The sequence below is a fragment of the Mustela nigripes genome, chromosome 6 (assembly GCF_022355385.1).
Source record: "Mustela nigripes isolate SB6536 chromosome 6, MUSNIG.SB6536, whole genome shotgun sequence".
Lineage (NCBI taxonomy): Eukaryota > Metazoa > Chordata > Mammalia > Carnivora > Mustelidae > Mustela > Mustela nigripes.
Window position 1 is genome coordinate 25,837,963 of NC_081562.1, and position 24,138 is coordinate 25,862,100.

General features: G+C 42.2%; 1 protein-coding gene across 2 annotated transcripts in view; it reads left to right on the plus strand.

Annotated features, from left to right (window-relative positions):
- Positions 1 to 24,138, plus strand: part of CEP83 (centrosomal protein 83) — a 164,879-nt gene that overhangs the window by 30,941 nt on the left and 109,800 nt on the right. The window contains exon 1 of one of the 2 annotated variants that reach the window (XM_059402347.1): positions 577 to 1,026. The exons of the other annotated variant lie outside the window; for it this stretch is intronic. The gene's annotated coding sequence lies outside the window, so the exon portion shown is untranslated. Of the gene's footprint in view, positions 1 to 576; positions 1,027 to 24,138 lie in introns of those variants that run through there. 2 annotated transcript variants of the gene reach the window in all.

Genomic DNA, 24,138 nt, shown 5'->3' on the forward strand with positions numbered 1-24,138 from the left:
TAAAGAGCTCACAATGTTATCCCCAGTGGGCACCCTGACTCCCGAGCAGGATGCGGGGGGCGGGGAAGTATTCACCCCGGGGGCCCTGGTGCTGACCCGGCCGGTTCCTCCAGGCAAGCTGAGCGGACTCGCCGCTCGGGAGCTCCTGCTCCCAGGCTGACGTGGCAGGCAGGCGACTCCAGAATCATGAAATGTGCACGATCGGGGACGAAGGCAGAAGCAGGACCTCCTGCTCTGGGCGAAGAGCCGGCAAAGGGAAGCGCGAAAAGGGGGGAAAATCCCCCTAGAAACCTAGCGCTGCGAGGAGGCGAGGGAGACCGGCTCCTCGCTCAGCCACGCACTTCAGTCCGGCTGGTTGAAGCACGTGCCCGCTCTCGGCTGGAGGGATCTCTGTGGCCCCCCGGCGCTCCGCCGTAGCGCTGCCTCCACCCGGCGTTCCCGCCGTGGTTGGCCGTCGCTCCCGCTCGAACTCCGCTCGTCTCCTCCCTCTAACGGCTGCCGACCCGGGCCGGCGTCCGCGGCGCCGGTGACGTCGGCGTAGGGGCGGGACTTCCTGGCTCGCGCGCCCTCAGGACTCGCGACCGACGCGCTCCGCGGGGCTGGACGGGCGGCGGGCGGCGGGCTGAGGGTGGCGTGTCGGCCGGTCGGCAGCCACTGGGCCGCCTCGCTACCCGGAGACAGCCCGTCCACCCGGGCGCAGCGAAGCTCTTCTCTCCACCGCCGCCCTTTCGGTCCTCGGAGCTCTCCAGGGAAACCTCACCTTTTCCCTGGAGTGGGAGTCCGAGGGGCGCGCTCGGCCCTGCTTTCCCTGCTCGTCCTCTTCAGCCTGCGCCGCGAGCGGCTGCCCGCCGGGCCAGCACCCCGCGTGTGGAACTGCACCCCTTAGCCCCAATGCCGGGGCGAGGAGAGTCGAGCGGGTGCCGGTGGCTGGAGCTGTGCCGGTGTTCCCAGGTGGCGAGCGCGGCCACAGCCCCGGGCGCTGTTAAGTTTTACGCGCGCAAGTCGCAAGGACTGTGTGTGAGTCTGGTACGTAACCTCTTTTTGTGGGGACGCTGTCTGGGCCGTAGTTTTTTGGGATGCTCCCCTTTTCTAAACAACTTGGCTTTGAATGTTGTGTTGTTACTTTTCCTGTAAAGTAATTGGAGCGGGTGTTAGAAATGGAGGCGCTGAGACATGTTCGGTGGCGAGTTAAGTGCACGTGAAACTTCTTAGGGACGTTTTTTTTTTTTTCTTCTCCTTTGTTTCTTAAGTTTATGTATGTATGTAAGTAATCTTTGCACCCCGTGCGGGACTCGAACTCAGCACCCGGAGATTGCGAGCCGCGCGCGTGCTCTTGGACCTGAGCCAGCCAGGCGCCCCTTTTGGGTGTTTTTGGATGCACTCTAGCTTGGCGCTTGTGTAGCTAGTTTAAGTGGCTGGACGTGTGGTACCACCAGTTTCATTTGTGATGAAAAAACTATGCTACCGTTTTCCAAGACCCCGCAGACAATTTTAATTCCAGAGATAAGGTCTAGACGGAGTAAATGAATGCCTGGCTTAAATGGACATTTCGATAAATCCTTATACCAGCTTTTGACCGTAATAAATGGGCACTTAGCTCTTAAAAATGCCCACTGCCAAGTATTTTTAAAGCCTTAAGTTACAGTTACATTCCTTGTAAAGCTGTTTTGGTTGTGAAGCTGTTTCAGTGAAGGCTCAGAGATGTCTAGGATGGCAAGAAGCTTGTTCTTAATTTCTTATATATGTTACAGTTGATAGTGTTTAGACTCTGAGCAGAGAATACTTGAGATCTAAAACTGAGTAGGTTGTGAAAGCAGTGCTTCTGTCACCCAGCAACGTCTCCGTAAACAAGTCCAATACTCAACTAGAATATAATTAAATGTAACTATCCTGCAATTAACCGGATTCAGAATTCTGTAAATTCATGGGTTTAGCCTGTAGGTGGTTTTAGTTAATACGCACCTTCTGTACTGAGTTTTGATTTCAAAATCATTTTGTGTGGAATTACTAGAATGTTTTGAATATTCGTGTCATACAGGACTCTTCAAAGTGGCAAGTAAGTGGCTTTGAGTTACCCTTTGGTTATATAGGACAGTGTATGTCCAGTATTCTTTCTTTTGAGTATTTTCTAACCAGATGAAGTGTGCAGGCTATATTCAGGAATTTTTCAAATAAGAAGATAATACCAATTTAGGGCATAGTGTGTTGGGAGATTGAAACACAATCTACAAGTGGCTTTTAAGCCTTGGTCAAGCCAATAACCTTACTCTTTCCCTGCTCATTGAACCCTTATTGATACAATTTGTATGACTGTATGGCAGTAGTTTTCAGAGCACTTTTTCATGATTTTTTTTGAGTTCTATAAACTTTCAAGTATGTAAGAAAGGAAGTGAGAACATTTGAGACACTATGAGACTGAATGACTTCTTTGAAATCAAACCATTGGTAATGGGAATTGGAACTTGAAGTTGCATGTCTTACTACATTGCAAAAATCTGTTGACTTCATTATAGTTTCCTCCCCCTTTTTCTTTTCCATATGCTGATGTTGAAGTAATGAAATATTCAAGAGTTGGGCAAGACAAGCAGAGAAGAAAAATCAAGAATGACTCATGTTGTATAATAAAGTTCTTAGTAATCGGAAGTCAGTATTTTGTAACATGGAAGTTCTAATTCAAGAAGTTTAGAAGAATGAAATCTTAACGGAAAGATTAGTTAATTGTCAGAATTTTTTGTGTGTTTTCTAGGTACTATCTCTGTCTAAAGTAATTGAATTTTATTTTAATTTTGTCATACATAATGTATTAAGTTCAGTGATTTTTTCAGATTGTCTAATCTGTGTGTACTTGTAGGGCATGTGTGTATGTACATTTGTAAAAAATTTCCTGAAGTACTTTTTTCTACCTAAAGTTCACATTTCTTAATCTGAACTCTTCAAAATTTCCTCTCAGTCTGCCATTTCATGTTCATGTTCTTCATAGAAAAACTGTGTGTCCAGAATGACTTCCTCACTATCCTCTAAAACTCCTATGTGCTTTCTCCCTTTCTTCCAAGCCTTTGTGTTATTCTGTCTACCGTCCTGATTTCTTTCCTTCTTTCCTAGAATCTGAATTGTTCCTTTTCTATGAAGTTCAACTCCACTGTAATCTCTGCCGGGGAGGAAAAGTTCTCTACTCTTAGAGTCTCTAGCTGGCCTAAGAGTTAAATTGACATAAAACAGATTAACAGAGGAAAGCATACAAGTTTAAAAAAATTTTTATGTGTACTTGGGGGCCTTCACAGGAGAAAGAAGACTTGAAGCAACCAGAGCAGAAAGCTTTTTTTTTTTTTCTTAAAGATTTTATTTATTTATTTGACTGAGAGAGAGAGCACACGTAGGCAGAGAGCGGTGGGGGTAGAGGGCAGGCTCCCTGCTGAGCAGAGAGCCCGATGCGGGGCTCGATCCCAGGACCTGAGATCATGACCTGAGCTGAAGGCAGAGGCTGATCCCACTGAGCCACCTAGGTGCCCTGAGTAGAAAGCTTTTATATCTTTTAGATAAAGAAACAATAAATTTGTGTAAAAAAGACAAGTCATGAATTGTGGGGAAGTGACTAGGAAGATAAAGATTAGTTTAATAAGGCTTGTTTGTACATATTTCTTGGCTTTGATTCCCTATCTCTGGGAATAAGAATGTCTTCTTCACTTCTGGTACAGAGTTTTTTTCTTCTGGGATATTTATTTTCTATTTTCAGGAAGAAAAAGAAGGGTCAGAGTGCCTCTCTTGCATCTGCTGTTTGTTAAGTTTTTTTAACTCAAAATAATGTGCCAAAGTGGAATATTTTAGGGTAACACGTTCTGAACCCTTTCTTCTCTGAAATTCTATAGGATGTTTTTATTAGCCATTCTCATCTGAAACTTTATATTGCATTTTATCATTTTGGATATATATGCCTTACCTTCCTAATTAGATTGTAAGCTCCTTAAGGGCAGGATACCAGATCTCACTGATGTGTATCCTTAGTATCTTCCAAATAGAAGTTGCTGAATAAATGTTTCTTAGAGATGAGGAATGCGCATTTGTACTTTTTCCCCCCTTTTATAGTGTAGTAGAAGTAAAAGACAATCTTTGAGAGAGTAGCTGAGAGAGGAAGGGCAACTGTAAATCACAAGAAAGGGAATTAAAGAGCATGAATTCATGGGGATTGGAAGGAAAGTTTGTATTCCTAGAAAGTGTGATATTTGAGAATTTCCCATGACAATATCAGCAGTAAGAACTCTCTCAGGAATGCTGGCACTACTCTCAAGTGGGCTTGGGGAGTTTGGTCAGTTTCCTGGTTCTTCCTTAGTAGAATCTTGATTTTAAAAACACTTCCCCAACTCTCTCCTCTCTCTACCTCCTCTACCTCCCTTATATAATCCCTTTCTCCCTATCTCTCCATTTTCCTCTATTCTATTTTACTTTTTTCCTGGTCAGGTCTGATTTATGAATTATGTCAGTACTTTTATTTGGCCCTCATAAAGTAATAGTTATCTTAATTTTTATGTTTTTCCATTGAGGCTGCCTCTGTAGGTCATGGAGAGATCACAGGCTGTATAGTCTAGCTAGTCCAGCTTTTTTTTTTTTTTTAAAGTAACTGAGATATAATCCAGTAGTAAAGAAATTAAGAAAGCAGGATGTGCCAGTTACTTGTTTTCTGTATATTATAACTTTAAATTTATTTTGCACTAAAATTCATAGAGATGGGAGGAACCTAAACCTATCCATTTCATTTTGGAATGTGCCCGTCACTTCCAAAATATGTCTTTAAATAAATTCTGGGTAATTTTTGTAGTCTTGCTGTAAATCCTATGTCTGATGCTTATGACAGGAATTGTTTCATTTAAAGGTATAAACAAGTAGAGTCTCAGTATTTTTATAAATCCTGGTTTGAGTCATTTGTTTTTTTGTAAGCTTGCTATCCTAGCTTCTGAGTTGTTGCCCAGTAACACAATTGCAGGATAACATAGCAACCACTGAAAACGTTAGCAATGGACTATAGGGATTTTTCTGCTAAGTTGAAGTGCTTATCTTTAGCATTCACGTTCAATATGTTTTTCACCTCTGAATCACATTTTGGTTTAAGGCAGACGCTTGAGATATTGTTAAAGAGCATACGATATAATTAGATATTTTTGGAGTGCTGACAAATTGTAACTTGCACATTATTTTTCACATACAGATGTGTGATATATATTGAATTATATATGAAGGATATGTGAAAAGACTGGTTAAATTAAAGATTAGTCTATGTTGAACAGAACAACTATTAAGTAATAATTAATATCTGAGTTACCTACAGCTGACAAAGCCAGCAAAAGCTGGGGTGGATGCATTTGAAATGGTTCTTCTCCAAATAATATTTTTATGTTACTTTTGGAGGTTAATGGGAAGCTTAGATCAGTAAGCATGAACTAATAGGCATTATGATTTTGGGGAAGATTCAGGAGATGAAGACTTGACTGAGTTAGTCACTTAACTTTTTTTGGCCCGTTTTCTCTTTAGAAAAAATAAATTACTGAAAGTGTTTTTCAGAGGTAGTGTGTTTACAGTTTATTTTTCATTAATTTTTTAAAGGTTTGTTTTGGATAGTGCAAGTGCATGTGTACGTGGGGGAGAAGTGGCAGAGGGTGAGGGAAAGAGAGCCTTAAGTAGACTCTGTGCTGAGTGCAGAGTCCAACATGGGGCTCAGTCTCATGACCCTGAGATCACAACCTGAGCCAAAGCCAAGAGTCGGACACTTGACAAATGAGCTACCCAAGTGCCCTATATGTTTACAATTTAAAGCACGTTTAATTTCTTCTGTTTATTGGTTTAGTCAGTATTTGAGTGCCTGTCATGGGTCTTGCACTATACTAGGTACTGGGAAGATTGTTAATAAGACATAGTGCCAAGTCTCAAGCAGTGCCTGGTGGGAGAAAATGAATGGTTATTTAAAATTTATATGTAGTTATTTGTAATATAAATCGAAGGTGCTATAAAGATAAATGAGAGTGTAATTGGTGGCATGTTGGAAGGACACCTGACCTAGAACTGCAGAGAGAATACATTATAATTAAGGAAATGTCAGATTAGAAGTATGTAAGTGTAATCTGAGTGTATACAGGTAAGTATTAAACCTAACCAGGAGGGAGTTAACGAATCAAGTAAAATTGGGGAGAAGTTTCTCTGAATTGGAGAGAGAGAGAGTCAGAAGTCATCAGCAATACTGGTAATTCAGATCCTGGGTGTAGGTGGGATTGCTAAAGAGGATGTGCGGAATCAGAAGAGGGCTGGTGAACATCACATGTAGTGGGTAGGTGGAGAGAAAGAGTATGGAGGAAAACCAGGAAAGGGTAGAATCCTGGAAGCCAAGAGAAGAATGCTTATCACCTTTAGTTTTTTGATTAAATGAAAATTGTTAGTCAAGAAACATTGTGTAGCACTATAAATGTAAACCCATCTATACAAAGATACTCTCTACAGAGATGTGAACTTGCAAATGGTGATAGGTCAAGTCTTTGGATAGCATCATAATATAGAGAAAGAATCTATGGTTGACCTTTGAACAACATGGGGGTTGGGGGCTCCCAAAACTCTACTTGTGATTTTAATTTGCATTTCCCTAAGTATGAATGATGTTGCATTTTCTGTGCTTATTATTAGCCTTTTATAAGTCATCTTTGGTGCAATTCTATTCAAATCTTTTGCCCATTTTTAACCTCTGTTTTTTTGTTTTATTATTGAGTTGTAAAAGATCTTTATATATTCTGTGTTAAAGTCTTTTATTAGAGATATATTTGCAAAGATTTTCTCCCGGTCTGTGGCTTACTTTTTCTTATATTTGTGTCTTTGAAGTACAGAGGTTTTTTTTTTTTTAAAGATTTTATTTATTTATTTGACAGACAGAGATCACAAGTAGGCAGAGAGGCAGGCAGAGAGAGAGGAGGAAGCAGGCTCCCCGCTGAGCAGAGAGCCCGACGTGGGACTCGATCCCAGGACCCTGAGATCATGACCCGAGCCGAAGGCAGCAGCCTAACCCACTGAGCCACCCAGGCGCCCCAAAGTACAGAGGTTTTTGATGAAGTATAGTTTATAAGTTTTTCCTTTTTGGGCTTAGGATCTTGATGATGTGTTTAAAGAACTTTTTGCCTGATCCAAGATCACAAAGATTTTCTCCTCTGTTTACTTTTAGCTCCTTCATTTAGATCTAGGACCCATATTGAATTAACATTTGTGTATAGTCGAAGTTTTAAACATTTTTTTTTTTTAAGATTTTATGTATTTGAGAGGGAGAACAAGTGTGCGTGCATCCATGCGCACAAGTGGGGGAAGGAGCAGAGGGAGAAGAAGCAGATTCCTCACTGAGCAGGGGGCCCTACCTGGGGCTCAATCCCAGGACCCCAGAATCATGACCTGAGCTGAAGGCAGATGCTTAACTAATTGAGTCACCCAGTTACCCTAAAGTTTAAAAAAAATTTTTTTTATACCAACTGGACATCAAATTGCCCTATCATTATTAAAAAGGCTGTTCTTTTTCCCTTGAATTCTATTGGCATCTCTATTAAAAAAATCAGTTGCTTATATCATAAGGGTTTATTTATAGTCTCAATCCTGTTCTATTCATCTAGATTCCTATCTTTACTCCAGTACCACACTGCCTTGGTAACTGTAGTGTTATAGTAAGTTTCAAAGTGTGTAGTTCAGGGTGTCTGGCTGGCTCAGTGGAACATGCGACTCTTGATCTTGGGGTTGTGAGTTCGAGCCCCACATTTACTTAAGAAAAAGAAATACAAATAAAAATTCAAAGAAAAAAACTCAAAATAGGTAGTGTAAATCTTTCCAACTTTTTCAAAAGTGATTCCAGATTCTTTCCATTTACATACAAAATTTAGGACCCACTTGTCAGTTTCTACAAAAAACATCTGTTGTGATTTGATAAGATTTGCATTGAATCCATAGATCAGTGTGGGAAAAATAGCTAACTCAAGAGTCTTCCAATTCATGAATATGTTATGTCTCTCTATTTAGGTTTTTAATTTCTCTCAATTTTTTTTAGTTTGCAATATATAATTCTTGCACTTTCATTGAATTTCACTGAATTTATTCTGAAGAATTTGGACACAGAGGGAGAGGGAGAAGCAGTTTCCCCACTGAGCAGGGAGCCCGGTGCAGGGCTTGATCCAGGACCCTGGGATCATGAAGTGAGCTGAAGGCAGACTCTTAACTGACTGAGCCACCCAGGTGCCCCTACTTTATGTCATTCTTGATGTCTGCTGGTTTTATTTATTTTTTTAAACCTGGCTTCCTGTGTCTGCATACCTTAGTGTTCAAGGATTGGTCAGAAGTTGTGTTCAGACAATTTGACTATTACAGGGAATGCTTAATACTAATATGGCTAGTACTGCTGATGGATCTAAATGAGGGTAACAGAGTGCGTTCAGACACCAGTCATTTTTAGGCTTGCCCTGGCTTTTACTTTGCACCAGCCTCTCTTGCCATATGTATAGCTTTGTTGGCCAAGGATGTGTGAGTGCCATGGACCTGCTTCAGTCTCCAGTACACAGTCTTAGTGTAACCTGTAGTAGTTAATATTTTATTGAGTCTCCCTTGCCCCCCCCCCACCCCCCAGCTGTCTCAACCTCCAGAATTCCTGTAAAATCCCCAGCTAGCCTGCTAGTTTGTTGCTTGCCACATAGAGTCCTACAGACTCAGGCTAAAGGTGCCACTGGCTCTCACAGTTAGGTGACCACAGAAATCTCCACTTTAACTCATGGTGCATCAGATCAACAGATTACCCTCCAGCAGTGGTGATCCTGCTCTTCCCAGTTTGCCTTACCCTTGTTAAAACTCCTACACTGACAGAGGTGGGAGGAGATGGGAGTAGCCAAGGGTAAGATTGCCGTAGACTCATGTCCTACCCAGTTGTTTCATGAGTAAACACTTTTCAGTTTGTTGAATGCCTTTGATTGAATTCCACATCACTGAAATGGTTGTTGTTTGACTCTTGTGAAGAGTATTTATCAACCTGCTCATTCTCTCATGCTGGAAGCAGGAGGTCTTTTTTTTTTTTTTTTTTTTTTTAAGATTTATTTATTCTAGAGAAAGAGGAGAAGGAGGGAGAGTGTGAGCAAATATGAGTGGGGGAAGGGCAGAGGGAACGGAGAGAGAGAATCTCAAGCTGACTGTCTGCTGAGCACAGAGCCCAACTCCAGGGTGAGCTTATGACCCTGAGATCATAACCTGAGCCAAAACCACAGGTGGGACACTTAACTGACTGAGCCATCCAGGTGCCCCAGGAAGTCAGTTTTCATGATTCTGTATGGAACTTTTCTCTCTGAAGGATGAAACTTGACCTATACTGCCTCTTTTTTTTTTTTTTTTTTTTTTTTGGAGAGAGAAGGAGCATGAGTTGTGGGGAGTGGCAAAGGGAGAGGAGAAACAGACTCCCTGCTGAGCAGGAAGCCTGCTTGTGGGACTTAATCCTAGGACCTGGAGGTCATGACCCAAGCAAAAGGCAGATACTCAACTGACTGAGCCATCCTGGCACCCTGACCCATACTTCCTTTATATCACTCATTAATCCTTTGCACAATATTAGGCATTTATTAGTTACTCCAAATGTACTTGTTGAGTTAAATTCCATGATTTTCCTTAGGCATCAAATTATAAAGCTTTTGGGGTTGTGGAATCCCAAGACTTGTGCAATTTCTTGCTTTTACTGTCCTTTTCTTAAATGGAAGAATGCTTAATATTCATTCAACATGTGTTTATTGACTACCTGACATGTACCAGCTATTATGTAAGGTTTGGGGGTATTAAGATGACTAAGATGTAATCTTTGCTCTTAAGGACGATTTAGCCTAGTGTAGGAGATCGGAATACAAATGGCTGATTAGAATATAGTGAAGTAAATAAATTGATATGGATAAATACATGGCATTATGGAAGAGCTCACAATGACTCTTAACTCAGAATGGATTAGAAGAAAATAAGGGAAACATCTAGAAAAGACTTTCAGAAGGAAGTAGTGACTGAGTTGAATATTAAAAATGACTGAAAGGTGAGATTAGGAGATTGCATTCTAGGCAGAGGGATCAATATGAGGTGAGCAAATGTGAGTTCAGTGACCTACAAGCAGTTTAGTTTTATTAGGGTGAAAGTATATATCATAGAGTTGTGAGAGATGAGAATAGAAAGGTAAAGAGGGCTTAGATTGTGAAAGCTTTTGTATACTATGTTAATAAGCTTGAAATAATCATTATTGACGAGTTTTGCAAAACTGTTGAGTGGGATATACTTTAAGATTCTGCCGAATTTTGTTTTGAATGTTGTTTACCTATATCTTCAACCATTTTAAGTCACAATAAAAGATAAATATATCCAAATGGGCTGTAAACTGTATTTTAAAACATTAGAGACCTCCAACATATTAGCTAAAATGGAAATAAAGATCTGACATATATCTTTGGTATAAAATACTCTGAATTAATATTTTTATTTTTAATATGCATGAATAAAATGACAGTCTTTTAAATATCAGAGTTCTATAAGATTTAATTTTGAAAAAGATCATTTGCTAAAATTGTTTGAATACTGCTGTTTTATTTATTTTATTTTTTCAAGATTTTTTTCTTTTATTTATTTGTCAGGCACACACATACACACGCACAGAGCAGAGGGAGAAGCAGGCTCCCTGCTGAGCAAGGAGCCCAATGCTGCACTCTATCCCAGGAGCCTGGGATTATGACCTGAGCAGAAGGCAGATGCTTAAATAACTGAATAGTGCTGTTTTAGATAAAACCGGATTACACTGATAAGGCCTTTAAGTGATGTCGTAGATGGTGATTTTGTAGAGTGGATTTGGGGCCAACAACAACCAGTTGTTTTTGTTGAATATGTTTTTGAGTATTGCATAAACTTGTGTGAAAAGGAATGGAATTTGAGGACTTCTGGGTTATTTCTTGAAGTGGAGGCTTTAACTTCAGTCTTTTTTTTTTTTTTTTTTAAAGATTTTATTTATTTGACAGAGAGAGATCAGAAGTAGGCAGAGAGGCAAGCAGAGAGAGAGGAGGAAGCAGGCTCCCTGCTGAGCAGAGAGCCCGATGTGGGACTCGATCCCAGAACCCTGAGATCATGAACTGAGCTGAAAGCAGAGGCTTAACCAACTGAGCCACCCAGGTGCCCCCAGTCTTAACTTAAGTCTCATTTTCTTTTGTATTTGGTCACTGTTTTCTGATGTGCAAAGGACAGAAGGAACCCTTTTACCTCCTCCATTGGTCTTCAGGTGGGCTTGACATTTTTCCCGTGGTTTTAAATATAATTTATGTTTGTTGTAAAATAAGAAAGGTACAGGAAATGTACAAGCAAATGATAAAATCACACCTGTCTTCCATATATAATATTTTAGTGCTTATCTTTTGTTTTTTTTCTATGCATATATAGGCATATAAATAGGCTTTTTACAAAATAAGGATTATATAATGCTGTATTTTGTAGTCTGTGTTTGTGTTAGTAGGCTTCATGCCCAGCATAGAATCCAGCATGGCGCCTGAACTCATGACCCTGAGATCCAAGATGTAAGCTGAAGTCAAGAGTCAGACACTTAACTGACTGAACCACTTAGGCACCCCTGCATTTTCTACTTCTGTAACAAACATTTCCGGATGTTATTAAGTACCCTTCCATAACTTTTTTATTTTAAAGAAAAACTTTACTGTGACATTTGGACCTAAAATTCACTTTTAGGAAAATTTTTTTTCCTGTAATTTACAATGTTTATTTTTAAAAACAATTTTATTGAATATAAATATAATAAATAACAAATTGTACATTTTTAAAATTAAGTTTTGATGTATGTATATACTGTGAGACTATCACCATAGTCAAGATATTGAATATATCCATCACCCGCAAAAGTTTTCTTATGCCCCTTTGTGATCATTCCCTTTTGCTCCTACCCTCTCCAGCTGCTTACTGTCTTCCATTTCCAGGCAACCATTCATCTCATTTCTGGCATTTTGACTGGTTTGCATTTTGTATAGGTAAAATCATGTAACAGGTACTCTTTTTGTTTAGATTTTCTTCACTTGACATAATTATTTTGAGATTCACTTATGGTGAGAAATTCATGATTATTGAATAGTGTTCCATTTTATGGATATACCTCAATTTGTTTATATATTCACTTTTTTCTTTTTTCAGTGTTTAAATATTTTTAATTAAAATTCAATTAATTAACATTTAATATATTAATTGGTTTCAGAGGTACAGTTCTGTGATTCATCAGTTTTATATAATAAACAGTGCTCATTATATCCATGCCCTCCTAATGTCCATCACCCAGTTCCCCCATCCCTCCACCCACCCTCCCCTCTAGCAACCCTCAGTTTGTTTCCTAAGATCAAGAGTCTCATATGGTTTGTCTCCCTCTCCGGTTTCATGTTGTTTTATTTTTTCTTCTCTTCTCCTATGCTCCTCTGTTTTGTTTTTTAAGTTCCACATATGAGTGAGATTGTAGTATAATTGTCTTTCTCTGGTTGACTTACTTCACTTAGCATAATACTCTTTAGTTTCGTCCACTGCATTGCAAATGGCAAGTTTTCATTTTTTGATGGCTGACTGATATCCCATTGTGTGTGTGTGTGTGTGTGTACCACATCTTCTTTATCCATTCATCTGTTGAGCATTTTGGCTCTTTCCATAGTTTAGCTATTGTGGACATTGCTGCTATAAACATTGGGTACACGTGCCCCTTCAGATCACTACATTTGTATCTTTTGGGTAAATACCCAGTAGGACAGTTGCTGGGTCATAGGAAAGCTCTATTTCCAACTTTTTGAGGAAACTCCATACTGTTTTCCAGAGTGGCTATACCAGCTTGCATTCTCCCCAGCAGTGTAGGAGGGTTCCCCTTTCTCTGCAGTCTTACCAGCAACTGTCGTTTTTTCACTTGTTAATTTTTGCCATTCTGACTGGTGTGAGGTGGTTTCTCATTGTGGTTTTGATTTGTATTTCCCTGCTGCCGAGTGATGTGGAGGATTTTTCCCTGTGTCTTGGCTGTTTATGTCTTCTATGGAGAAATGTCTGTTCATGTCTGCTGCGCATTTCTTGACTGGATTATTTGTACGTTGGGTGTTGAGTTTGATAAGTTCTTTAATGATTTTGAATACTAGCCCTTTATCTGATCTGTCATTTGCAAATATATTCTCCCATTCTGTCAGTTTTTTGTTGTCTGTTTCCTTTGCTATGCAAAAGCTTTTTATCTTGATAAAGTCCCAATAGTTCATATTTGCCTTTGTTTCCCTTGCCTTGGAGACATGTCCAGCAAGAAGTTGCTGCAGCCAAGGTGGAAGAGTTTGCTGCCTATGTTCTCAAGGATTTTTTTTTTTAAATTTTATTTATTTATTTGACAGAGAGAGATTACAAGTATACAGAGAGGCAGGCAGAGAGGCAGCGAGAGAGAGAGAAAGAGAGAGAGAGAGAGAGCAGAGAGCCCGATGCGGGACTCGATCCCAGGACCCTGAGATCATGACCTGAGCCGAAGGCAGCAGCTTAACCCACTGAGCCACCCAGGCGCCCAATGTTCTCTAGGATTTTGATGGATTTCTGTCTCACCTTTAGGTCTTTCATCCATTTTGAATCTATTTTTGTGTATGGTGAAAGGAACAGGTCCAGTTTCATTATTCTGCATGTGGTTGGCCCATTTTCCCAACACCATTTGTTGAAGAGACTGTCTTTTTTCCATTGGACATTCTTTCCTATTTTGTCGAAGATTAGTTGCCCATGGAGTGAAGGGTCCATTTCTGGGTTCTCTATTCTGTTCCATTGATCTGTGTGTCTGTTTTTGGGCCAGTACCATAATGTCTTGATCTTGATGATGACAGCTTTGTAGTAGAGCTTGAAGTCTGGCATTGTGATGCCACCAGTTTTGGTTTTCTTTTTCAGCATCCCTCTGGCTATTTGGGATCTTCGCTGTTTCCATACAAATTTTAGGATTATTTGTTCCAACTCTGTGAAAAAAGTTGATGGTATTTTGATAGGGGTTGCATTGAATGTAAGATTGCTCTAGATAGCATAGACATTTTAGCAGAATTTGTTCTGTTCATTTAACAGTATATGTTCCAGGAGTTATATGAGGTTTTTCCATTTCTTTGTATTTTCCTCAGTTTCTTTCATGAGTGTTCTGTAGTTTTCTGAGTACAGATCCTTTGCCTCTTTGGTTAAGTTTATTCTTAGGTATCTTACGGGTTTTGGTGCAGTTGTAAATGGGATAGACTTTAATTTTTCTTTCTTCTGTCTCATTGTTAGTAACAGCTACTGATTTCTGTGCATTGGTTTTATATTCTGCCACTTTGCTGAATTACTGTATGAGTTCTTGCAATTTTGGGGTGGAGTCTTGTGGGTTTTCACATAGAGTATCATGTTATCTGCAAAGAGCGAGAGTTTGACTTCTTCTTTGCCAATTTAGATGCCTTTTATCTCTTTTTGTTGTCTGATTGCTGAGGCTATGGCTTCTAGTACTCTCTTGAACAGCAGTGGTGAGAGTGGACATCCCTGCTGTGTTCCTGACTGTAGGGGAAAAGCTCTCAGTTTTTCCCCATTGAGAATGATATTCACTGTGGGTTTTTCATATATGGTTTTATGATACTGAGGTATGTTTCCTATTTTAATCAGTAAAGGATGCTGTACTTTGTCAAATGTTTTTTCTGCATCTGTTGAGGGGATCATATAGTTCTTGTCCTTTGATTTATGCAGTGTATCACATTGATTGATTTACAGATATTGAGCCAACCCTTGTGGCCCAGAAATAAATTCCACTTGGTTTTGGTGAATGATCCTTTTAATGTACTCTTGGATCCTATTGGCTGCTATTTTGATGAGAATTTTTGCATCCATGTTCATCAGGGATATTGGTTTGTAATTCTCCTTTTTGGTGGGATCTTTGTCTGGTTTTGGGATCAAGGTAATGCTGGCTTCATATAAAGAGTTTGAAAGTTTTCCTTCCATTTCTGTTTTTTGAAACAGCTTCAGAAGACTAGGTATTCTTCTTTAAAAGTTTGATAGAGGGGCGCCTGGGTGGCTCAGTGGGTTAAAGCCTCTGCCTTCGGCTCAGGTCATGATCTCAGGGTCCTGGGATTGAGCCCCACATTGGGTTCTCTGCTTGGTGGAGAGCCGGCTTCTCCCTCTCTCTCTGCCTGTCTCTCTGCCTACTTGTGACCTTGTGTCTGTCAAATAAATAAACAATAAAATCGTAAAAAAAAATAAATTAATTAAAAAAATAGTTTGGTAGAATTCCTCTGGGAAGCCATCTGGGCCTGGGCTCTTGTTGGGAGATTTTTGGTTTCTGCTTCAATTTCATTGCTGGTTTTGGGTCTCTGCAGTTTTCTGTTTGTTCCTGGTTCAGTTTTGGTATTTTTTATGTTTCTAGGAATGTATCCATTTCTCCCAGATTGCTTAATTTGTTGGCATATAGTTGCTTATAATATATTCTTATAATTGTTTGGATTTTTTCAGCATTAGTTGGGATCTCTTCTCTTGCATTCATGATTTTATTTGTTTGGGTCCTTTCTCTTTTCTTTTTGGTAAGTCTGGCCAGGGTTTTATTGGTCTTATTAACTCTTTCAAAGAACAAGCTCCTAGTTTCATTGATCTGTTATATGTTCCTTTCTGGTCTATGTTACTTATGGGCTCTCTCTTTGCATAGAAGATCCCTTTTAATATTTCTTGTAGGGCTATTTTGGTGATCACAAATTCTTTAAGTTTGTGTTTGTCCTGCAAGCTTTTTATCAGTCCTATGTTGAATGACATCGTAGCTGTATATAGTATTCTTAACTGCATATTTTTCCCATTTAGCACACTGAATATATTATACCATTCCTCTTTGGCCTGCCAGGTCTCTGTGGATTGGTCTTCTGCCAGTCTAATGTTTCTCTCCTTGTAGGTTACTGACCTCTTGTCCCTAGCTGCTTTCAGGATTTTCTCTTTGTCTCTGAGATTTATAAGTTTCACTATTATATCTTGGGGTGTTGACCTGTTTTTATTGATTTTTGAGGAGGATTCTGTGTGCCTCCTGGACTTTGATGCCTGTTCCCTTCCCCAGATTAGGGAAGTTCTCCCCCACTAATTTGCTCCAGTATACTTTCTGCTCCCCCCCCTTCCTTTTCTTCTGGGATCCCAATTATTCTAACATTGTTTAATTTTATGGTATTACTTATCTCTCGAGTTCTTCCCTCATGATCCAGTAGTTGTTTATCTCTCTTTTTCTCTGCTTCTTTATTCTCTATAATTTGGTCTTCTGTATCACTAATTCTCTCTTCTGCCTCATTTATTCTAGCAGTTAGAGCCTCCATTTTTTATTGCAGCTCATAGTACCCTTTTTTAAATTTCGACTTTGTTAGATTTTAGTTCTTTTATTTCTCCAGAAAGGGCTTCTCTAGTGTCTTATAGGACCTTTTTAAGCCCAGTTAGTTTCTTTATAATCATTATTCTTTTTTTAAGATTTTATTTATTTATTTGATAGAGAGGGAGGGAGCACAAGTAGACAGAGCAGCAGGCAGAAGGAGAAGCAGGATCCCCCCTGAGCAGAGAGCCCAATGTGGGGCTCAATCCCAGGACCCTGGGATCATGACCTGAGCTGAGGGCAGATGCCCAACTGACTGAGCCATCCACATGCCCATATAATCATTATTCTGAACTCTAGTTCCGACATTTTATATAACGTCCATACTGAGTAGATCTCTGATAGTCAGTATTACCTCTTGTTCTCTTTCTTTTTTATTTTTTAATTTATTTACTTGACAGAGAGAGCACAAGCAGGGGGAGCTGCAGGCAGAGGGAGAGGGTGAGGAAGAAGCAGACTCCCCGTCAGGCAAGGAGCCTGACATGGGGCTTGATCCCAGGATCCTGGGATCATGACCTGAGCTGAAGGCAGATACTTAACTTAATGAGCTACCCAGGCACCCTTTTGTTCCTTTTTTTTTTTTTTTTTAAAGATTTCACCTATTTATTTGCCAGAGAAAGAGAGAGAGAGAGAGCGAGCGCGAGCGCGCACAAGCAAGCACAGGCAGACAGAGTGGCAGCAGAGGCAGAGGGAGAAGCAGGCTCCTGGCCGAGCAAGGAGCCCGATGTGGGACTCGATCCCAGGACGCTGGGATCATGACCTGAGCCGAAGGCAGCTGCTTAACCAACTGAGCCACCCAGGCGTCCCTTTTGTTCCCTTTTTTGAGGTGAGTTTTTCTCTCTTGTTATTCCGTCCAGAGAAAAATAGATAAACGAGAGGACAAAATACTAAAATGGCAACAACTAACCCAGAGAAATATGTTCTCAACAAATAAGATGAGACCCAAAACAAGGGGGTGAGGGGGCTGGGGAAGAGATTATAATCAGAAATATGAGCATAATAGAGCAGTACACTGGATTCTGTGTGTATTTTGGTCTCTTTTTTTTGAAACTAGATCTCATAATTTTTAAAGGAAAAACTTAAATATGTACAAAAATAAAATTAAATATAATGAAGGATAGACTGTAACTGTGAAAATGGAAATTAAAAGACAAGAAAGAGCAATAAAGAAAAAAAAACAACAAAAGCAAAGGAAGGGATATAAACAGGTGAACAGAACGGAACAATACACTATCTTGTGAGTATTATATGGTCAGTTTGCTAGAAGAAACTATATCTCAAAATAGTAAGGAAAGAAAAACATATATATACAAAAATTAAATACATTGGAATGATAGAATGTTAAGATGAAAAATTTAAAAAGACTTTAACAAAACAAAACAAAAAAGGAAAAAAGGGAGAAGAGAAGGGGAAAGAAAAAAGAAGAAAAACAGTAACAACAAAAAAGTGAATATGATCATACAGGAGTCATACACTAGATTTTGGTTGTATTTTGTTGCGGAACCTGGACTGGATCCTCGCAGAAGAACCAAATAGCACTCGGAGACCTTGGAGGATTGGAGGTTTGTTTAACACCGGCGGTATCAGAGGAGAATGATCTCCAAAGGATTGAGCCCTGAGCACAGACAAAGGGGTAATTTATGCCCTTCCATTTCCGCATACTTGGTACTTTTGGCATGTGTGGGACTAGGTTAGGGAGAAGAACCCAGAAGAACCCTACAGCAGGGGCTAGGACTCCTTTGCTGACTCAATCGGCCATTTTAGAACACACATTTTCCCTTATCATTCCCCCCCTTTGATGACTCTTTAAACACCTAGTTTACAGGTTATCATTATCATCTACTATGGACTGATAGCCCTGTGAGATTAATATCTGGGCAGTGGCTTGCCTGGTAAGTGTTTTCTATGGACTTAAAGTCCTGACTCCTGAGGGATATTGTGCCGATGTTAGGCAGGGACCATGGTGAACAGATGTCCATCAGTCAGTGAGGTCTTGCTGAAGGTGGAGCTGGAGCGGGTCCATAGGGTCTGGTTGAGTTTTCTGCTGATGTGATTCCTCTTCTGACTGGGGAGACTTCTTTACTCTGGATTGGTGGACCAACGGGGTGACATCTGAGACCTTGAGGACATTAGGGGTGATTAGAACAACAGTGTGGGGCCTGGTCCACTGTGGTTTGAGGGTGTCCTTTGTCCAATCTTTGACCCAAACTGAGTCTCCTGTTTGGAGTGAGTGTACCTGAGACCCTAAGGAAATTGGTGCCCTTTTGGTGGTATATTTCTGTAGCTTATTTAAGATGGGCCCCAGTGCCTGAAGCTTTTCCCCTATTTCCTTACCTCCAATTTGATGTAGGTTCCCTGAAAGGCTTCTAGGCACGGGGGAGGCTGTCCATACACCAGGTCGGAAGGGGAGAAGCCTATTGCTGCAGGCATGCAGCAAGTGCCTAGGAAGGCTGGGGTAGCAGATCTGGCCATGGAAATTTAGTAACCTGGCTGAACTTTGCTAAGGTTCCCTTGAGGCTATGATTCATCCATTCTACTTTGAGCTTTGAGGCCGGTAGGCCATGTGGAGCTTCCAGGTGATGTAGAGAGATTTGGTTAAGGTCTGTACAGTATCTGCTGCAAACGGGGGTCCCTTGTCACTGTGGATTGTTAATGGCAGACCAAGCCCGGGCACAGTCTCTCGCAGGAGGACTCTGGTTACTTCCCGGCTCTGTTCAGTCCTGGTCGGGAAGGCCTCAGTGCAACCAGAGTATGTGCACGCTGTCACTAGGAGATATTTGTACCCCTCGCTGGGCTGTATCTCTGTGAATTCTATTTCTAGATCTTCAGAGGGGTTGCTCCTATTCTCTGGACCCCAATGGGGGCCGTGGTATAGTTCGAGCATTATTCTTAGCACACGTTATGCGCCGTTCACTCGTTGCTCGGCATAGTGCCGGCAGCTCGCTGATGTAGGAGTGCTTCTTGAGGAGGGCCTCTACTGCAGTTTTTCCTAGATGAGTAAGTTGGTGGTACTCCTTCACTAGATGCCCTCCTGTTGCTGTTGGAACGAAGACACACCCGTCTGGCATCACCTCCCATCCCTTTTTAGTCAGGGTGGCCCCTCAGCCATGGCCCATTTTCTTTCTTTTTCAGTGTGACTGGGAAGAGGGACTTCTTCCAGGGGTGTCAGGGCCATTGTGAGGGAAGGAACCTTGTCCCTCCTGGCTGCAGTCTTGGCCGCTTCATCTGCTAGACGATTTCCTCGTGCTCTGGGGTCATCTCCTTTCTGGTGTCCCTTACAGTGCAGGATTGCTGCTTCCTTTGGAAGCCAGACAGCTTCGAGGAGTTTTAGTATCTCCTCCTTGTTTTTGATAGCTTCCCTGCGACAGTAAGGAGGCCTGTTTCCTTAGAGATGGCCCCATGCATGTGCACAGTAGTGAAGGGAGACGAGGAGTCAGTGTAGATGTTGACTTGATTGCATCCATGAGGGTGAGGGCTCGGACTTAGGCATACAGCTCAGCCCATTGTGCTGACCATCCAGCAGTTAATGCCTGGGCTTCTAGGACTTCAGTGGTTGTGGTCACTGCATAACCCACTTTCCGGGTACCCTCTTTTAGGTAACAGCCTCCATCCCTGCATAGTGTGAGCTCTGGGTTCTTTATGGCCTGATCCCATAGATCCGGATGGCTTGCATGGACTTCATCATTTACCTCGGATCAGTCACGGTTTGGCTCCCCATCTTTCATGGGGAGAAAGGTTGCTGGGTTTAATGTCCTTACTATCTCGAGGCTGACCCTTGGGTTTTGGCAGAGGCGCCCTTGGTATTGTGCTAGCCAAGAGTTGGAAAGAAAGCAGTGCCCCTGTGTGTTCATGAGGGACACAACCGCATGAGGGACTTTGACGTTAAATTCTTGTCCCAGGGTGAGCTTGTTGGCCTCCTTGATGAGTTGGAGTGTGGCTGCAAGTGCCCTGAGACACAGTGGCCATCCTGCTACCACAGAGTCCAGTTTCTTTGACAGATATGCAACTGGCCGTTGCCAGGGCCCAACGGTCTAGGAGAGTACCCTGAGTGCTATCTTTTCTTTCTCAAGTACAAAGAGATTTGGAGGGTTTTTCTCTATCTGGTAGGGCCAGAGCTGGAGCCTGCCCCAGAGCAGACTTCATCTCAGTGAAGGCAGCTTCTGCTTCCTCAGTCCAGGCAGGGGGTTTGCGATCTGGACCTCCTACAAGATCATAGAGAGGTTTCGCTATTGCTGAGAACCTAGGGATCCAGATGTGGCAGAATCCTGCAGCCCTTAGGAATTCTTGTACGACTTTTTTTGTCCAAGGCCAAGGCAGAAAGATGATGACTCTCTTTCTGTCCGGCCCTAATTCACTCTTCCCTTGGGTGAGGGGGAAACCAAGGTATTGGATCTGTCTTTAGCAGTTCTCTGCTTTCTTCCCTGAGACCCTGTATCCCCAGTCTGTCAGAAGCTGTAGGAGGGCCTTGGTGCCCTTATTACAGTCTTGTGTGTCACTGGCAAGGAGGAGGTCACCCATGTACTAGAGGAGGGTATACCGTGTGGCCTTTCTCGGGAAGCTGGTGAGGTCTGCGATCAGTACTTCGCCAAAGAGGGTTGGTGAATTCTTGAGCCCCTTAGGGAGGTGTGTCTAAGTTATTTGCATCTGATGGCCCACATCGGGTTTAGTCCATTCAAAGACAACTAGTGGCTGGCTCTGGGGAGCTAAGCGGAGACAGAAGAAGGCATCCTTCAGGTCCAGGCAAGTGAACCATCTGGCTGATCCCAGGATTTGGCTGAGGAGGGTGTATGGATTTGGGACCATGGGGTGCAGAGGCATGGCCACCTTCTTGATGGCCCGCATGTCCTGAACTGGTCGGTATCCCACTCCTGGTTTCTTGACTGGCAAGAGTGGGGGTATTCCAGGCTGATTGACACTCAGCCGGGATGCCTGCCTCCTTTGAGTTTGGCTGGGTGTTCTTGGATGCTGATCTCAGCTTCTTGCGGAAGGGGATATTGCCTTTGTCTTTGGGGTTGGGCTCCCGGGATCAGTTCAACAATGATAGGGGCCCAATTCTGGGCTAGTCCAGGTGGGTTGTCCTCAGCCCATACTGTAGGAAAGGCAAGTCTGAATTCCAGCGGGCTGTTAGCTTGTGCCCGAGCACAAAACAACTTTCATTCTTCTTCTCTTGGCATGGTGGTCGCTAGTACCAAAGACCCACCTCTTCTTGTCTTGAGTTTAATCAGAGGCTAGTATGCCCGGTGGGTTCAAAAGTTATTTGAGCCCCGAGCTTAGAGAGTTATGTCTCTGCCCAGGAGGGAGATAGGGCAATCAGGCAAATAAAGGAACTCATGTCGGACCTTGTGACCCCTGAGTTCACATTGTTGTGCTTGGCAGAAGGGTTGCTGTATTGCTTTCATCCCAGTGGCTGCAATGATAGTCGCAGTTCTTGTGCCAAAGGGGGCCACCAAGGAGGGGACAACAGAGTGTTTGGTCCCAGTGTCAACCATGAAAGTCATTGATTGGCCCCCTGCTTTCATTCTGACTGTGGGCTCATGAGGGCCAAAGAGGAATGAGCCCGGTTCCCTACTTCTGCCAGGCCTATGAGGTCCTCTTCTTGGGGTTCTTCCTTGTAGTGGCTGGGCTTTGGAGCCTTTCCTCTGTCGGGACATTCATTTTTCCAGTGTCCCTTTTCCTTACAGCAGGCACACTGGTCTTTTGCCAAGGGGCTTCTGGGCTTCCCCCCTTTTGGTGGAGGGAGCCTTCCTGTCTTTGCATTGTCCTTTTCCCTCAGGGACGAGGAGAGGAAGCTGACTTTTTTCTTCATTTTCTTTTCTGCTTCCCTCTCGGCTGTGACCTCTCTGTTCATGAAGAAGTTATCAGCAACCTCTGTTAGCTGGGTGATGTTCATCCCTGCAAATCCTTCCAGTTTCTGGAGTTTCTTCCTGATGTCTGGGGCGGCTTGAGCCATGGAGGAGGGGTTTACCGTTTGTTGGCTGTACCGTGCCTCGGGGCTGAATGGAGTGTACACCTGATAGGCTTCACACAGTCTTTCGTAGTAGTCCCCGGGGGACTCCCCTGGTTGTTGAGTGACCGTGGATACCTGGCCATGTTCGTGGTTTCTTTGCTGCTGCTTGGGTTCCCTGGAGGAGGGCTTCTTGGTATCGGCGGGCATGGGCCTGTCCTTCATCCTTGTTCAAGCCCCATGTGGGGTGCTCCTTGGGTGCTGCTGTTCTAGCCCAGGCAGCAGAGTCAATAACTCCCACTGGTGCGCATTCCTCTAGGTACTGTGTGTTCTGTAATGCTTTCTGGGATTTTCAATGGCATTGCATTGATTTTGGGAGAAATGAACATCTTAACAGTATCTTAACAATCAGGTTACTATCTGATCCATGCATATGGCATAATTTACTATTAAACATGCTTTTTTAAAAAATCCCATTTTCCTGTAATAAATAGCATGCTGATGTAAGCACCGTGAAGGCAGGGTGTCTTCCACTTCTAGCTGGCCCTTGGAATGTACTCAGTAAATATTCACAGAATGATAAATGAAGGTGATCCCTCAACACAAATGTTGGTACGCATACCTGATTAGTTTCTTAAAATTAATTCCTACATGTGGAAGTGCTAGGTCAAAGGATCTGTTCATTTTTTTTTTTTTTAAGATTTTATTTATTTATTTGACAGAGAGAAATCACAAGTAGATGGAGAGGCAGGCAGAGAGAGAGAGAGGGAAGCAGGCTCTCTGCTGAGCAGAGAGCCCGATGTGGGACTCGATCCCAGGACTCTGAGATCATGACCTGAGCCGAAGGCAGCGGCTTAACCCACTGAGCCACCCAGGCACCCCGGATCTGTTCATTTTTAAGGCTTTTGGCTACCATACTGTACCCAGAATTTTTTTCAGCTGCAATATGTTGATGGATAATTGTTATAAGGCATGCATAATTGATTTGCAAACATTGTTCTTGGTTACATTCCTCCCCATCTCTGAAATTACACTGTAAGCCTGCCGGAAAGTAGGATTCACATCAAAGGAATTTTATGGTTTGCTTTTGTCATTAACTTATTTTTAAAAAAAGATTTTATTTATTTACTTGAACAGATATCAGTAGTAGGCAGAGAGGCAGGCTGGGGTGTGTGTGGGGGGTAGTGGTGGAGAAGACTCCTTGCTGAGCAAAGAGCCTGATGCAGGGCTTGATCTCAGGATCAAGAGATCATGACCTGAGCGGAAGGCAGGGGCTTTGACCCACTGAGCCACCCAGGCATCCCTCACTTACTAATTTTTAAAAGAACATTTTATTTATTTGACAGAGAGAGCACAAACAAAAGGAGGGGGAGGCAGAGGGAAAGGTAAAGTAGGCCCCTTTTTGAGCAAGGACCCACTGCATGGCTCATTCCTAGGACCCTGGGATCATGGCTTGAGCTGAAGGCACACACTTAACCGACTGAGCCACCTAGATGCCTCATTGTTTGTTTGTTTGTTGTTTTGCCAAAAGCCTTTTTAATTAAAACCTTTCAGTGGAAATACACTTACTTTCCATTTTGGAGATGGTGAGAAGGATATGTAAAGTTTGATTCTACTCAGGGCATTCCTGTTTGTTGTTGTTGTTTTTTTAATTTCTTTTAATTTTTCATTTTAAATTTTTTATAAACATATAATATATTTTTATCCCCAGGGGTACAGGTCTGTGAATCGCCAGGTTTACACACTTCACAGCACTCACCAAAGCACATACCCTCCCCAATGTCTATAACCCCAC